The sequence below is a fragment of the Ranitomeya imitator genome, chromosome 4 (genome assembly GCF_032444005.1).
Source record: "Ranitomeya imitator isolate aRanImi1 chromosome 4, aRanImi1.pri, whole genome shotgun sequence".
In the NCBI taxonomy this organism is placed as follows: Eukaryota; Metazoa; Chordata; class Amphibia; order Anura; family Dendrobatidae; genus Ranitomeya; species Ranitomeya imitator.
The window spans coordinates 500,673,851-500,688,022 of NC_091285.1; positions in this window are offsets into that span (position 1 = coordinate 500,673,851).

The following is a 14,172-nucleotide window of genomic DNA, read 5'->3' on the forward strand; positions in this document are numbered from 1 at the left end:
AAAAAAAAAAAAAAAGAAACAGCTGTCTGTGGATGGATACCATGCTTGGCATAGGTGGCTTTCCTTCATAGGATGCTGCCCTTCCCGTGGTTGTTCCTTCCCGGGGAAAGGCCTGGCTATTCACTGCTTGCGTCGAGAAACACGTGATGGTGTCTCCGCAGCTTCTTTACTTGCATCTGCATATTTCCCATAAGGGATGGGGGCAGTGTTCTGGAATCACTGCATTGAGAAACACGTGATGGTGTCTCCGCGGTGTTGGATGTTTTGGTCTCCCCGAGGCCAATCATCTGTGCCTTTATAGCCTTTTTACTAGGCACTGCTCCTAATAGCCAGATTTCTACTCCACACTGATGAGGGGCAAAAACCCCGATACAGCTGTCTGTGGATGGATACCATGCTTGGCATAGGTGGCTTTCCTTCATAGGATGCTGCCCTTCCCGTGGTTGTTCCTTCCCGGGGAAAGGCCTGGCTATTCACTGCTTGCGTCGAGAAACACGTGATGGTGTCTCCGCAGCTTCTTTACTTGCAAGAGCACATACAGTGACCTGACAATAACCCAAAAATATAGAACGAGCTCTGAGACGTGGAAACTCTGCTGACCGCAATCCCTAATCCTCTCCAACCACACTAAAGGCAGCCGTGGATTGCGCCTAACGCTCCCTATGCAACTCGGCACAGCCTGAGAAACTAGCTAGCCTGAAGATAGAAAATAAGCCTACCTTGCCTCAGAGAAATACCCCAAAGGAAAAGGCAGCCCCCACATATAATGACTGTGAGTTAAGATGAAAAGACAAACGTAGAGATGAAATAGATTTAGCAAAGTGAGGCCCGACTTTCTGAACAGAGCGAGGATAGGAAAGGTAACTTTGCGGTCAACACAAAACCCTACAAACAACCACGCAAAGGGGGCAAAAAGACCCTCCGTATCGAACTAACGGCACGGAGGTACACCCTCTGCGTCCCAGAGCTTCCAGCAAGCAAGAAAAAACAAATAAGCAAGCTGGACAGAAAAAACAGCAAACAAAATAGCAAAAGCGGAACTTAGCTATGCAGAGCAGCAGGCCACAGGAACGATCCAGGAGGAAACAGGTCCAATACTAGAACATTGACTGGAGGCCAGGATCAAAGCAATGGGTGGAGTTAAATAGAGCAGCACCTAACGACTTCACCACATTACCTGAGGAAGGAAACTCAGAAGCCGCAGTACCACTCTCCTCCACCAACGGAAGCTCACAGAGAGAATCAGCCGAAGTACCATTTGTGACCACAGGAGGGAGCTCTGCCACAGAATTCACAACACATATCATTAGATCGTGGCTTGCCCAGTGCCCTGTGTATTCTTGTAATATGAAGTAGGGTCGGGTCCAGGTCAGGCAGAAGGGCTGTAAAGAGGGCTGCTGCTGTATCTTTAAGGGCAACAACATGTTCAGGAAGTCCTTTAATTCGTATGTTGCTCCTTCTGGATCTATTCTCATAGTCCTCACATCTTAATTCTAGCTCAGTAATGCGGTCAGTATGCAGCTTGAGAGTTTCCTGAGTCTCCTCCAGCGCATCTGAGACGACATCCATTTTTTCCTCCAAGTCGTTTGTGCGCTGCGCTAGATCTTGCAACTGGGATGAGATTCCCTGCATAGCGGTGGTAAGTTCCTCTCTAAAGGTTTCTTGCAGTGACCTCGTGAGGGCAGCCGTTGAGATCATCGCTTCAGATTGCGGGGAAATGTCATCCCGCTCTGTGCTCCCGTCACCATGAGTTGCAGAGGCAGGTGGAGGATTAGCTGCCGCAGCCATTTTGGAAGGGGTGCCGCTCATAAGGAGATCTGAAATGGTGCGGCCCGCCGGCTGTGCCGCGCTTCCCTTTTTCGGCATTACAGATCGTCCCGCTCTTAAAGGTGTGCTGTCCCCGGGGGGGGCATTTTTACTGCGCTCCGGTCGCTGGAAAGGGTTTAATGGGGTCTGTCGGGTAGCAGAGCTCAGCACAACATGTCTGCCATTGCCGTACTCCGAGCATGCGCCCCGTCAATAAAGTTTTATCTCCTAACTCACTTCACTTAGTTGCGGGATGAGTTGTATACAGTGGATAGCAGTGCAGTCTGAGAGCTATTGTTACGGTGTTTAGTGTGGTCAGCCCCAGTTACGACGTTGCGGCCTGCTGCTTTCTGCTGCTTAAAAGTACCGCGTTCCCAGGGCGTCAATAGGGCTCTGTAGGACCTATATGGTTTGTGACCCAATTACCGTTGCCTCCGGAGGGGGGATTAACACAACCCCTGCCTATAGCTGTGCTATTAGTGTTCACAGTGACTTATCCCTCCGGAGCCTGCTCACCCCTGCAGGGGAGGGTGTCTGGCCCTCAAGCACAGAGATGTGTAATATGGAGCGTTCGAGCGCCGGGGTTAATCGGCAGCCACGCAGTTGTTAGGCTTTTACCGAGTGCTGGTCCCGGGACCTCTTACCTCCGGTGCATCCGGTCTGATCTGCGGCACCGAGGTGACGCTCTGGTCAGTCCGTGCGCCCTCAGGGATCTTCACCTCCCCCCTTAGATGTCCTCTGTGTTCAGCCGCCCTGCCGCACCAGGCTTCAGCGCAGGCATGGAGGCTCTTTACTCTCGTGCCGGGATGCTGTGGAGGAGGGGGAGGGGGCGCTTACCGCCGCATCGGTCCTCTCTGGGTCCCGGGGGCTCTGGGATGACGAGGATCCGGCGGGGCTTCCTGCTCTGCTCGGGGCTTGCTTGTCGCTCCGGTGCGGGCCTCTCCCAGCTGGTCCTCTGGCTTGGTTCCAGCGTTGAGAAAGCTAGTGGCTCCGGTGAGGTATATCCAGGGAGTCACGCGGCAAGATGGTGCCAGCCAGGTAATGGCGCCGAAACCTCCCGGACTCTCTCCTCTCTCATATGGCCGCCCGGTTCTTCTGTTTTCCCCGCAGCTTTCCTGGCAGTGTGGGGACGCTGCAGTAAGTTTTTTATCCCATCTATAGGGATTATAAAAGTGGACTTTAGCGGGCTGAAAGCGGGAGCTACAGTGAGCTGCGTCCTCTCTGCTAGGGATCCAGACCACGCCCCTAAGTTCCCTTTATTATATGGCAATCATCATATTATAAAGCACTGTGCACTTACCATTGCTTATTTTGCCTTTCTGCCCAGATCATTCTTCTCTTTTCCATGAGGTCTATGACATCACGTGACTAAAAACTGACTACTGAAACATTCTAAGCTCTATGTAGAAATGGACGGTCTATTTTCCCTGTATGAATCATAAGTTACTGCAAAAGTCCTTGGCATGGGGGGAAGAGGGAGCAGCTGGGTCAGGAGTTGAAGAGGGGATTGATAAGTACAGGGAAATAGACTTCCTGTTATTACATACAGCAGAGAAAAGAGAAGAATTAACTGGGTTGAATGGCAAAATGAGCAATTGTAATTAAACAGTGCCACATAATATGATGATTGCAATATATTAAGAAGATAAAAACTTTTATGGCAGCACTTAATTAAGAGGAGAATGGACAGAGGGATTAAATAGCAAATAATGGCAGGATACACCTGCAAATGGCTTGTTTGTTGTATATAGTCATGATGACACATGGGCCAAAGAAGGAGTTTGAAAAACAAATTACCGTATATACTCGAGTATAAGCTGACCCGAGTATAAGCCGACCCCCCTAATTTTGCCACAAAAAACTGGGAAAACTTATTGACTCGAGTATAAGCCTAGGGTAGGAAATGCAGCAGCTACCGGTGAATTTTAAAAATAAAAATAGATGCTCCATACCGTTCATTATTGCCCCATAGGATGCTCCATATAAAGCTGTGCCACATATAATTCTCCATATCGTTCATTGTTGCCCCATAGATGCTCCATATAAAGCTGTGCCACATATAATGCTCTGCACCGTTCATTATTGCCCCACAGATGCTCCATATAAAGCTGTGCCACATATAATGCTCTGCACCGTTCATTATTGCCCCACAGATGCTCCATATAAAGCTGTGCCACATATAATTCTCCATATCGTTCATTATGGCCCCATAGATGCTCCATATAAAGCTGTGTCACATTTAATGCTCTGCACCGTTCATTATTGCCCCACAGATGCTCCATATAAAGCTGTGCCACATATAATGCTCTGCAACGTTCATTATGGCCCCATAGATGCTCCATAGAAAGCTGTGCCCCACATATAATGTTCTGCACCGTTCATTATGGCCCCATAGATGCTCTATATAAAGCTGTGCCCTATATATAATGCTCTGCACCGTTCATTATGGCCCCATAGATGCTCCATAGAAAGCTGTGCTCCATATAGAATGCTCTGCACCGTTCATTATGGCCCCATAGATGCTCCATAGAAAGCTGTGCCATATATAATGCTCTGCACCGTTGATTATGACCCCATAGATGCTCCATAGAAAGCTGTGCCATATAGAATGCTGCTGCTGCAATAAAAAAAAAATCACATACTCACCTCTCTTCACTCAGGACGCCGGTGCTTTCAATATTTACCTGCTCCTCGTGCAGCTCCGTCTCCAGCACTGACGCTTAGCAGAGGGCGCGCACTGACTACGTCACCGCGCCCTCTAACCTGAGCGTCACTGCTAGAGGACGCTGGAGACGGAGCCGCACCGGAGCGAGGAGCAGGTAAATATCGTGCAGCGCTGCACTCCCCGTATACTTACCTGCTCCCGGCGCGGTCCCTGCAGTCCCGGCTTCTCCCGGCGCTGCATCTTCTTCTGTACTGAGCGGTCACAGTTACCGCTCATTTACAACAATGAATATGTGGCTCCACCCCTATGGGAGGTGGAGCCACATATTCATTTCTGTAATGAGCGGTGCCATGTGACCACTCAGTACAGGAAGATTCTGCAGCGCCGGGGAAGCCAGGGACTGCAGGGACCGCGCCGGGAGCAGGTAAGTATATCTACACAGCCCCCGCTCCCCCTCCCCTGCTGACCTCCCGGTATATGACTCGAGTATAAGCCGAGAGGGGGACTTTCAGCCCAAAAAAATGTGCTGAAAATCTCGGCTTATACTCGAGTATATACTGTAGTTTCATAGTTTTAAAACAGACTATTTGTAAAGTTTCTTAGTGTGCTAAACAATAAAATAACATTTTGAATGCATTGACTGCAAAAATATAAATATCATATATGGTATATGAACGTCATAATAGGAAAGTTCCAATTGGTGACTCCCATATAAGAGACAGAGATGAAAGCATCTTTGAGCTTTCATGCAGCACTGTAAGAAATGTTCTTCATTCATTGACTGGAGTACTGTATATTTCTATTGTAATTAATGCCATTTATGTGATATAAATTATGTTGAATTTATCAACTATCTTTGGCCACATCCTCATCTTGGCTAAATTCTGCCCAATTTAAAAAAAATAAGCAAAGCTGGTGTTAAAAAAAAAGGAAAATAATTTTGGCAAAAACTGTTTGATGAATCAGGACCAATTTCTTTTTTTATATACCTGCTAATTTAAAATTGTACTTTGTCTAAATGTGTTACTCTCATGGTGAGTACTGCTTGTAGATAAATAATAAAATACAAAAATTGGAAAAAAGTAAATAATTAACAGAATATGCAGGAAATAATCTTTGGCAATACAAATTGAAATTACTCTGTTGTTAAAAATTTGTACTGAAAGGAACCAGTGTCTCATAGAAGATGGGGCATTAGGGCATGACATTGATTTTGTCCATATTGCGACTCACTTCCATCCTGTCAAAACTGAATGAAAAAGTCACAAAAACACAGTTGTTCTGAAAAAAGTTTACATACCCAGGCAAAATTTTTGCTTTCTTGGCCTTTTTTCAGAGAATATGAATGATAAAACCAAAACATTTTCTCCACTCATGGTTAGTGGTTGGGTGAAGCCATGTATTGTCAAACATTTTTTCTGTTTTTAAATAATAATGACAACCCAAAACATCCAAATGACCCTGATCAAAAGTTTGCATACTCCATTTCTTAATACTGTGTATTGCCCCCTCCTCTGACATTATTATTTTATTATTATTATTATTTATTTATATAGCACCATTAATTCCATGGTGCTGTACATGAGAAAGGGGTTACATACAGGGTTATAGATATTGTTTACAGTAAACAGGTTTATAGTGACAGACTGGTACAGAGGGGAGAGGACCCTGTCTTGCGGACTTACATTCTATGGGCATCAATGACAGAATGAAGTATTTTGTGGTAGTTGTGGATGAGGTTCTTTATTTTCTCAGATGGTAAAGCTGACCATTCTTCTTGGCAAAAAGCTTCTAGTTCCTGAAAATTCCTGGGCTGTCTAGGTCTAGGACGAACTGTGAGCTTGAGATCTCCCAAGAATGACTCAATGACATTGAGATCAGGAGACTGAGATGGCCACTCCAGAACCTTCACTTTGTTCTGCTGTAGCCAATGACAGGTCGACTTGGCCTTGTGTTTTGAATCGTTTTCATGTTGGAACGTCCAAGTACGTGCCATGTGCAGCTTCTGGGCTGATGACTGCAAATTTGCCTCCAGTATTTGCTGATAACATGCTTCATTCATCTTTCCTTCAACTTTTGACCAAGTTTCCTGTGTCTTTGTAGCTGACACATCCCCCAAAAAAATCAGCAATCCAGCTCCGTGCTTTACAGTAGGAATGGTGTTACTTTCATCATAGGCCTTGTTTACCTCTCTCCAAATGTAACGTTTATGGTTGTGGCCAAAAAGTTCAATTTAGATCTCATCACTCCAAATTACCGAAGTAATTTGAGGCTTATCTCTGAGCTGTTTGCGCATTGTAGGCGGGATACTTTGTGGCATTTGCGCAGTTGTGGCTTTCTTCTGGCGACTTGACCATTCAGCCCATTTTTCTTCAAGTGCCTCCTTATTGTGCATCTTGAAACAGCTACACCACTAGTTCTCAGAGTTCTGTATTTCAGCTGATGTTATGTGTAGGTTTTTCTTTGCATCTCAAACTTTTTTCCTGGCAGTTATGGATGGAATTTTTGTTGGTTTACCTGGCCATGGTTTTGTTTTTCCAGAGCCCTTGATTTTCCATTTGTTAATCACAGTTTGAACTCTGCTGACTGGCATCATCAATTCCTTGGATATCTTTTTGTATCCCATTCATGTTTTCTACAGTTCAACTACCTTTTCCCATAGATTCATTGACAATTCTTTTGCTTTCCCCATGTCTCACAATCCAGAAACGTCAGTGGCTGGATGAAAGATGCAAGAGTCTGTCTGAATCCCAGAAACTCACTCAGCTTTTAGGCACACACTGATTACAAGCAAACAGGTCACAGGTGAGGATGTTACCTTTAGTAGCCATTCAAACACATTTGTGTCAACTTTTGCGCATGTTATCAGGATGTAAACCAAAAAGGATCAAAAAGAATACCCCTAAAATATAACCATTAATTAAAAGGATAGAGACTAATGTGGTGGTGGTGGGGGGGTAATCTCTCCCTGCTCATCCTACCTCACAGTGGAGGTTGACACCCTAAATTTGACATGGCGCGCACACTCACCGACAACTCTCCCTTCAGACCCTAAGGGGAAACTTAACAGAGAAACACCACCACCAACATCTATAGTTACTTAAAGTGCATTTGTGCAAAAGTGCTTATCAAGAGACTGCATAAGTTTGTTTTGGGTAGTTTCCAAACTTTCTTAGGGTGTTCAAATTCACACAAACCCTGGTAACTTAGGTGTGCTAGGGGATAATTTGTGCACAATACCAAAAATAGAGACAATTCTCAAAGATAACAATAGCCATTCAATTCTTTTCCTTGTTAACCCTTCATCAGATAATACATAACAAGGTATAACCAATAGCATATATGTGCATCCTCAAGATGTTACACCTTCTATGTCCCCTAGTTTCACAAGTCAGACAAATGCAGGGAAATAATCAAAAAAATAGATGAGTGAGATTTATACTCATCCAAAATGAAGCCCATCCTGACGCGTTTCTCCACAGGACAGTTAAAAATAAGAATAGTGGCGGGTGCACCACTAGAATATAAGCAAGTATATAATGAGGTAACAGGGTGCTACATTAGGCATGGAAACAGCAAATATAATCAAAGAAGAAAAAGAGCCAAAAAGAACGTGCACACCTACTACAAAATATATAGCAAAATATAGAATACATTTTATTACAAGCATGTAATAAAATTTATTCTATATTTTGCTATATATCTCCCCAGGACAGTATCCCAGGGTTCATCAGGGGAAGGAACAGGGCTTCTCCCAACACGAGGCAGCTATAATAAACCGCGTCTAGCCATCACTGCTTGCAATAAAGGGCTAATACGCATGTTATCAGGCCAAAATCACCAGGGTATGTAAACTTATGATCAGGGCAATTTGTATGTTTTGGGTTGTCATTATGATTTAAAAAGAGAAAACACAGTAGTTTGACAATAAATGGCTTCATCCAACCATTAACCATTAGTGGAGAAAAAGTTTTGGTGATTCATATTCTCTGAAAAAAGGCCAAAAAAGCAAAAATTCTGACGGGGTATGTAAACTTTTGAGCACAACTGTAGTATCATCAACCAAATAATATGAATGTAATACCCTTTTTCTCTCTTAAAACAGCATTATCTGACCTCTGTATTATTACAGTTTACATGCCTTTGTAGTTTCTTCATAGTCATGACCTCTTAGATACAGATTCATGTGTTCTTGATTTTATCTTATTATAGCACTGAACAGATGCATAAAAGTTTGCTGCCAGGATACATGTGATAGACACTCTGGAAATTCTGCAATTATTGGTTTGAAAGAGTGAAGATATAGTGCGTAAATAAACCAGTGTTTTCCAAGCCTGCAGCAAATTCCTATACCATGATGACTGCTAAATAAGGACCATAAAAGGATCATAAGCATGAAAATGACACATAATTAGGTTCCAAAGAGACAGAGCTCTGCGTAAAAAAAGACAAATAAGTGTTTTATAAAGTTTATAAGGTTACATGGGCCAACTTATAGAATCTTTCAGACTGTCTTTACTTCTTTAAAAACCATAAAGTCGCTGTCAGACCCTAATGAGCTCTTTATCAAAGTTACAGCAGGTTTGGCTATTATCCTAAGTCATGTGACAAGGCTCGTTAAAGGGTCAACATTGCCTTGTAGGATTGCTACCTTCCAATAGGTGGCACTAGAGTTCTAGCTCTCTTCCTCTCTGAAGAGACAATTTGCATAATTGGCAAGTACTGAATAAATGGTCATAGACAGGGGCAAACGTACCATTGGCACAACCTGTACAGCTGCACAGGTGCCCAAAAGGTAAGGGGACCCACTGCCACATCAAAGCAGCAAAAGCTTTTTATCACAGACACAAATAGGGGCCAATATACTGTAATTGAACAGGGGCCCACTTCTATCTCTGTCTACTACTGGTCAGAGACAATGATTACCAAGCTTAAAGCTAAAACGGGAAGGTATTGCATTGACTCCAGAAGATAGGACAAGTTGACTGTAAGAAAAATATCAAATTAGGACTTTAATGTAATATTCCCGTAATGATATTTAGTATACAAAGGTAATATTGAGTATTAAAGGAGCTACAGTTATACTATATTTATTTTATATCCACAACCAAAAATATTTATTGACTAAATGCATTATATTTAACCCCTTACTGCCAATGGACGTACTATTACACCAATGGCAGTATCCCCGATTTGATGTGGGCTTCGGCGGTGAGCCCACCTCAAAACCGGGACATGTCAGCTGTTGTGAACAGCTAACATGTGCCCGCAATAGGTGCAGGTGGAATCATGATCTACCCTCTCCTATTAACTAGTTAAATGCCACTGTCAAATTCTGGCATTTAACAAATGCTTCTGGCCATCCGGACAGAAATGCGCACACATGATCGGGGGGTCATCGGTGCGTCGTCGTGGCAACTGGATGTCTCCTTGAGACCTCTATGGTTGTTGATGTCGGATTGCTGTGAGCGCCACCCAGTGGGCAGCTCTAATAGCAAGTCTGCAATTCAGCTACATAGAGGCGATCTGAGCATCATCTCTACGTAGCAGAGCTGATCAAGTTGTGACAGCTTGTAGCCTCCCATGGAGGCTATTGAAGCATGCTAAAAGTAAAAAAAAAGTGTTTTTAAAAATATGAAAAAAATAAAAAAGTTCAAATCACCCACCCCTTCGCCCCATTCAAAATAAAACAATAAAAAAATCAAACCTACATATTTGGTATCATCGGGTTCAGAACCACCAGATCTATCAATAAAAAAAGGGATTAACCTGATTGCTAAATGGCGTAGCGATAAAAAAGTCAAAACGCCAGAAGTACGTTTTTTTGGTCTCCACGACATTGCATTAAAATGCAATAATGGGCGATCAAAATAACGTATCTGCACCAAAATGGTATCATTAAAAATGTCAGCTCAGCATGCCAAAAATAAGCCCTAACCCAACCCCAGATCACGAAAAATGGATACACTACGAGTATCGGAAAATGGCACAATATTTTTAAGCAAAGTTTGGAATTTATTTTCATCACTTTGATAAAAAACAACCTAGACATGTTTGGCATCTATGAACTCATAATAATCATAATCATAATGGCATGTCAGTTTAAGCATTTAGTAAACCTAGCAAAAAATCCAAACAAGTGTATGATTGCACTTTTTTTGCAATTTCACCGCACTTGGAATTTTTTTCCCATTTTCTAGTACATGACATGGTAAAACCAATGTTGTCGTTCAAAAGTACAACTTGTTCCGCAAAAAATAAGCCCTCACATGGCAATATTGATGGAAAAATAAAAGAGTTATGGCTCTGGGAAGGAAGGGGGTGAAAAATGAAAAGAAAAATGGAAAAAGCTCTTGGTGGAAGGGTTGAAGTTGCACTACCGTTTGATAGATGTCGAGTTCCCTCCGCTGCACAGGGGGAATCTCAAACCATGTCCGCTACGGTCTCCCATTCTCCTTCAGCTGCAGTGGAGCCTGCTCAGCAGAGATGTCAGTCCCAACTTCTGGCTCAAGCAGATACTGTGCGTTTGATTACGGCTGCCATTCCAGGCTTAGCCTCGGTAACCAGCATTGATCAGCGACGAGCAGATGTTCCAGGGACTAAGCCCTGCTTTTCTTCTACTGAGCATGCCCATGGGACGACCTCTCATTGGTGGTTGGGGGTCACATGCTCAGGTCCTGTAGCAGCTCTGATTGGAGCACTAGGATGGTCCTGGAAGGCTACAGATATAAAAGGTTTGCATGGCCACTTGTCCATGTGCTAGTATAAAACTGAAACTGTGTGTTTGTGGATGTATGACTGAATCTGGTGAAAGCTCCTTAATCATTTGAATCCCTAGTGTTGTTGAAAGTACTTAGGTGATTGAGCTACCTAGCGTCAGACTGCACTAGGCACAAGCACTAGGCACTAGGCACAAGCTATAGCGTCTATTAGAAGCGACCTCCAGTGTGGTGCCGTGCACAGTCAGTGCGGTTTCCTCACAACCGGTCACTGTAGGGTGTGAATTCCCACTTGGACTCAGCATCTGACTCAGGGTGTCCTCAGGTGCAGGCTCAAAGCTACCCAGGGTCAGAGAGAGTCCAATCACCAGTTTAGTGGGGTGATTCATAGGGATCCCACTTGCGTCTTTCATCTGCACCCTGTGACTGCTAACAGGGCGCAGCATATATTTGGCGACTCTGTGAAGCAACAGTTTGCTTCCATTCACACTGGGTGAGATCTAAACCCACGTGTGAGCAAGCATCCATCCGCCATTACTCAGCAGCAGGTTCCATCTCTGCATGGTGGACCCCGGGCTGCGAACGCACATCTTATCTCCCTTTATATTATTTGGTGTGTTCCGCTAGCACCCTAACACCATGAGAGTTTTTATCCTCTCAATATATTGCAATCATCATATTATTTGGCACTTACAACTGTTCATTTTAACTTTCTACCCAGTTAATTCTTCTCTTTTCTCTGTTTTATGTAGAAACAGGAAGTTTCTTGTCCCTGCAGAAATCATTCCGCTCTTCAACTCCTGACTCAGCTGTTCTGCTGCTCCCCCCTTTCATTGACTATTGCAGTGACTGGTGACTTAGGCGGGTTTCACACGTGCGTTTTGATCTGCAGCGTTTTAAACGCAAACGCATTTGGTGCAAAAACGCGTTTAAATGCGTTTAAACGCTGTGTTTTTTAGGCACATGCGTTTTTGCATGTTTTAACGCAAACGCGACGTTTTTTCCTGCGTTTGCGTTTTTGAAACGCATGATGAGAAGTGTGTGACAGCTGCCAATCATCAAAGTCAACTAGAAAACCCACTATAAACAGAAATACCTAGGGTTAGGGTTAGGGTTAGGATCCCTAGTAACCCTAAAACACAAACTCTAACCCTAACCCTAACCCAAACTCTAACCCTAACCCTAACACAAACTCTAACACAAACTCTAACACAAACTCTAACCCTAACCCTAACCCTAACACAAACTCTAACACAAACTCTAACACAAACTCTAACCCTAACCCTAACCCTAAAACACAAACTCTAACCCTAACCCTTACCCAAACTCTAACTCTAACCCTAACACAAACTCTAACATAAACTCTAACCCTAACCCTAACACAAACTCTAACACAAACTCTAACCCTAACCCTAAAACACAAACTCTAACCCTAACCCTAACACAAACTCTAACCCTAACCCAAACTCTAACCCTAACCCTAGTGATCCTAACCCTAACCCTTAGGGATAGGGTTAGGGTTAGGATCCCTTAGGGTTAGGGTTAGGGTTTTGGGGTGGCTTATCAGTGTGTATTCTTGTGTTTTTCTATAAAAACGCATGCAAACGCATGTGCTTAAAAACGCATGCGTTGACATAGACATCAATAGGTTTTTTTGCCGCAAAAAAAGCATGCTTTTTTTGCGGCAAAAAAACGCTGCTAAAATTACTACATGTTGCATTTCTGCAACACAATGCATGCAGAGAAAAAACGCATATGTTGCAAAAACGCGTCAAAATGCATGCGTTTTTAATGTTAAGTATAGGGAAAAAACGCATGCTTTTTTTGCGTTTTTTTGCGCAAAAACGCAAAAAAAAGCAAATGTGAAACCAGCCTTATACAGGAAAAAACTGACCTCCTGTCTCTACATCGAACTTTAATAGGACTCAGCTAGTCAGTTTTTAATCATGTGATGTCATAGACCTAAAAGCTATGACTGGGCAGTTAACTTACAGGGTTACAGTCTGTTTAGAAAGGATCGTAAAAATCGGAGAGGAGGAGGGGTTTGTCTCTATGTAAAGTCTTGTCTAAAGTCGACTTTAAGGGAGGATATTAGCGAAGGGAATGAGGATGTCGAGTCCATATGGGTCGAAATTCATGGGGGGAAAAATAGTAACAAAAATTCTCATTGGGGTCTATTACAAACCCCCAAATATAACAGAAACCATGGAAAGTCTAGCTGCAACCCATAATGAGGTCCTGGTTATGGGGGACTTTAACTACCCGGATATTAACTGGGAAACAGAAACCTGTGAAATCTATAAAGGCAACAGGTTTCTGCTAATAACCAAGAAAAGTTATCTTTCACAATTGGTGCAGAATCCAACCAGAGGAGCAGCATTTTTAGACCTAATACTATCTAATAGACCTGACAGAATAACAAATCTGCAGGTGGTCGGGCATCTAGGAAATAGCAACCACAATATTGTACAGTTTCACCTGTCTTTCACTAGGGGGACTTGTCAGGGAGTCACAAAAACACTGAACTTTAGGAAGGCAAAGTTTGACCAGCTTAGAGATGCCCTTAATCTGGTAGACTGAGACAATATCCTCAGAAATAAGAATACAGATAATAAATGGAAAATGTTTAAGAACATCCTAAATAGGCACTGTAAGCGGTTTATACCTTGTGGGAATAAAAGGACCAGAAATAGGAAAAACCCAATGTGGCTAAACAAAGAAGTAAGACAGGCAATTAACAGTAAAAAGAAAGCATTTGCACTACTAAAGCAGGATGGCACCATTGAAGCTCTAAAACACTATAGTGAGAAAAATACTTTATCTAAAAAACTAATTAAAGCTGCCAAAAGGAAACAGAGAAGCACATTGCTAAGGAGAGTAAAACTAATCCCAAACTGTTCTTCAACTATATCAATTGTAAAAGAATAAAAACTGAAAATGTAGGCCCCTTAAAAAATAGTGAGGAAAGAATGGTTGTAGATG